This window comes from Nicotiana attenuata, chromosome 2 (genome assembly GCF_001879085.1).
Source record: "Nicotiana attenuata strain UT chromosome 2, NIATTr2, whole genome shotgun sequence".
NCBI lineage: Eukaryota > Viridiplantae > Streptophyta > Magnoliopsida > Solanales > Solanaceae > Nicotiana > Nicotiana attenuata.
The window spans coordinates 30,590,144-30,594,402 of record NC_031990.1 but is presented as its reverse complement, the minus strand read 5'-3'; positions in this window follow the sequence as shown (position 1 = coordinate 30,594,402).

Here is a 4,259-nt window from a genome sequence, read left to right as displayed (position 1 = left end):
ATGTCTACCCTTCCCACCCTGTTTAGGTATAATCGCGAAATGGTATCGCTACCTGCAGCGTGCTATTACCCGTCCCACCTATCAGTCCTGGAGGCTTTTAGGACTACTAATCCTAAAGGGAGGAAGCTTGGCTTTTCAGAGGTTTAAAAGGATAAAATTCTAAGGCGACAATCAAAACACATAATACACTTAATGGGGAGATAAAGCAATTAAAGGCTCAAGTAGGCCTCCTCATTTATTGTTTAGCACGTCTTACACATACTGTTTAGGTCCTTGATTAAAATTAGCGTAGGAAGAATTGATCTACCACATATTTTCAGATAGGGACTCCGAATTAGTCCTGCTTAGATGTAGTTGCAGAAAAACTGACGATTGATTAATTATCTAACTATCTATCTGCGTTAAACAGGGTCTATATGCATGATATCTATTAGTTCAAAGATGGGGGAAGAACGAACTGATTGCAAAAAAATATTTAAGTACAGTATCGTAAGTTCTGCGAGCACTTTAAACGAATTACTACTGATTTTAAAGATGAGTGGGCAATTTCAAATTTTAATCGATTACTCCTATAGGCATGCTTTCTAGGTGTTACGAATCTTGTTATGCAGAGATCTTCTAAGCAGGTCATTGATATGATTGGTTTATTTTAGGCCCTATAAGTGGAATTGCCTAATGACAGATGCATGTGCAAAAAATGCAGGAAAAATCCTATAGGCATATTATCTACGTGATGTGCAGAATTTTAGCAGTGATTTATTGACATGGTATATATTGCGAAGTGCAGAAAACCTATGAGCATGGTATCTATGTGAAGAATGCAGCATTTTAAAGTACTAATCCTATAAACATGTTTTCTATGTGAAAATGCAGAATTGAGAGAATATATACCCTATAGGCATAGTATCTACGTGAAAATGCAGAATTGTGAAAGTATACACCCTATAGGCATGGTGTCTACGTGAAAATGCAGAATTGAGAAAATATACACCCTATAGGCATGGTATCTACGTGAAAATGCATTCTATACCATCCCTTTTCACTATACCCCACTAGTTATTACAAGGTTCATTACAAAGCTTATGACAGACCAAGTGAATCAAAAGAATAAATGAAAATACATCAGTGATTACATCTACATCTAATCAGCCCAATCCAGACTCAAAGTCTAATAATATGAGATAAACCAACTTCCAGGATCGGATTTTTCAAAGCCTTTCTCTTATTTGGGATGTGTCAAAGTTCCAAGGAACTTCAAGAATTCCAGGCAGTGCTTACACCCCAAATATTATTGCAGAATAGATTATAGTGCAGTGTGGAAGGGCCAGCCCTCAAGTGTCCAAGTTCAAAGGGAACTCAAGGTCCCAAGCAAGGCTCACAGAACGGGGCAGGACTTAAGGGCTTAGGAGTAAGTGTAAGTGCCATGAAAAGGAATTAGGGGGGAGCCAGGGCAGGCTGGTGGTCATGCCTAGCACCTGGGCTGCTGGCACACCCCTGACCAGCTTGTCAGCTCAAAAATTAGAGAGTTAGGACCCTTTGAGGGTCAGATTCAGCCATGGACAGCAATTTAGAGGCTGCCAGGCTATACCTTAACTCTATACACATAAGGGAATGAGGGTATGGGAGATTGAAAGAGGCTGGGATCCAAAGGACCCAGTCTTAATCCATGACAACAACTTTGTACGTTGCCATGTCTTAAACTTCAGCCCAAGCACATAAAGGGGAATGGGGATAGGGATTCATTGCAGTAACAGATAGCCAAACATAAATAATCATTTTAAAACTGAACTCTACAAAGCAGTAAATTAGGCATGGGCATAAAAGCTTGTAAGTAAACACATTGGATTTTGATGCTTGAATCAAAAGTAGGACATACCAGTTTAGAAGAGCAAGTAGGAAGAAACAGTAGATTTAGGGAAGCCAAATTGCAATCAAGAAGCAAGAGTGTAAGTTTTGGAAGAGAGTTGTGATGATTAAAAATCGTGTGTGTGTTAATGAAAGAGAAGGGTATTTATAATTGCAAACAGGTGTAGCAAATAAGGCAAGAATCATAGTTTAGTAATAATTAAGGAACTATGTACCAATTAAAATCAATCAGCCTATAGACTTCCTTTAATTAAGGAGTCCAAATTCAAACGGTAATGGGCAGAAGTTATTTAAGGAAGGAAATCAAGTAAATACCTCGTGCAAGGTAGACAAATAAGGGTAAATACATGGTGGTACTTGATTTGTAAAACAAGGAAAGGGAACCAGTAAAATAACCAGTAAAGAATCCCATTGAAAGCCTTGCTCGAGTCAGAAATGAGGTAAAAGGAAAGTTTTAATTTAGGGAAAAATCAGTAACAATCAAATAAGCAACATTAAAGGAATTCAGAATCAATTAACAGTTGGCAAGACCTTTGAAAGAGAAGCTCTCGTATAAAACACATAGACATGTCAAGCAAGAGGGTTTCAAAATCACAAATGCAGAAAAGGTTCAAATTCAATTCATAAACTCGAAGTGAGTCTGAGAGTTCAAGGTTTCAAAGTAGAACCCTTGTCCAAACGTAAAACCAAATTCAGCCAAAGAAAACCCCCAAATCCTAGGGTTTTTAAACTCGAATTTGATACAGAGATGAAGAGGCAAACTATCGAGGTGAGCTCAGAGACCTTTTCAGAATCTCATGAGAAGCATACAAGCACAATAGCAAGTAGAACATAGGAACCAGTACAGGAAACAAGTTTCAAGAAAGCTTGAAAATTAAATGAGTTCAGGTAGTGTAAACTTAAAGAAACAGTCGATGAAACACATCTAGAAAGAATCCAGGCGAAGTCCGGTAAAGGCAAACAAAGGATCAAAACTCAGTAGGAAAATACAGTAGAGGAACACATAAGATAGACATGAGAGAGCATGGTGAAAAACCAGTATGAGATAGAACGGAGCATAATAAAATAAATTCCATAACAAGGCAAATATAAGAACACACGAAAGGCATGTGAGTCAGAAAAGAGCCAGTAAGAACATAGCAGGGATCGATTCACACCAAGAAAAGAGAAGAAGAAGAGTCAGAAACATTTTAAGGACTTTCCAGAAACCCTAATCGAAAAGAAGTGCTTTTTGAAAGAAAATCGAAAAAAGGTTTAAGAAACTTAAGCAACAGTGCAAACATGTAACAGATCTAAAATAATCGGAGAGAACCTCGATATTTAGGGTTCCAGATGAACCCTAGAGATGAGAAAGGCTTCGAAAATACCCGATCTAAGTCGGATAATGTCATAAACAGGCTCAAAAGACCAAGAGCCATAGGAGCAAGGTCGGAGATGGCCGGAATCTTCGAATTAGTGAAGTCCTGGGTGAAGACCCTCGAGGTCTGGCCTCGATCCTTCGAACAACAGGCATGCAGGAGCCATAGGAGGTGGGTATAGGCTGTCCATGGCCTGAGAAGCCATGGACGCCGGTGAAAACATGGTGGAACAAGGTAGGGGAGGCTAGGGTTCCGGGGAGCCTTGAGAGAATTTGGGAGGTGAAGAGAGTTCAAAGGCAGCACATCTGATAGAGTGAATTAGGGTTAAGGGGGGGTATGGGAATTAAAAAGGAAAGAACGGATCATGGCCGTTGATCAAAATGATCAACGGCTAGGATTAAAAGAGAAGCTGGGCGGGTCTGAAAACGGGTCGTGGGGTTTGGGTTAAAATTTGAAGTTGGGTCGTTTAATTATGGTGGAATTTGGGGTTAAATTGAGGCTGTAATTAAATAGAAATGGCTATGTGTTAAATAGCTAATTTCCCCCCTTTTATTTTATAAAAATAGTTAAAATGATTTTACAAACAAACTAAAAGCACTAAACTGATTAATAATATATAAATATTGATCTAAAAATACTGGAAATGATTTTATAATTGTAAAATGCTGTTAATCGTAAAATAGGCTATAATTGCAATTATATGCAATTTAGCTTTAAAAATACCAAATAAATTTATAAAAATATACAAAAATTACCTTAATTATATTTTAGTGTAAACACGAGGATAGAAATAAATTATTCACCAAAGTGATAATTTTGGGAACAATTATTGGATTTTGTACTGCCAAAATAGACAATAATTGATTTAAAAAATCTTAAAAAAATTAGGAAAAAATACCAAAACTCTTGGGCATGCTTATATATGCATACACATGCTATTTTGAATATATTTTGAGTGTAAAATACATAGGGAAATATTGGGTATCAATAATAGCCATAAGGCTCGTTGCAGCATGCAACCCGATCCATATACAT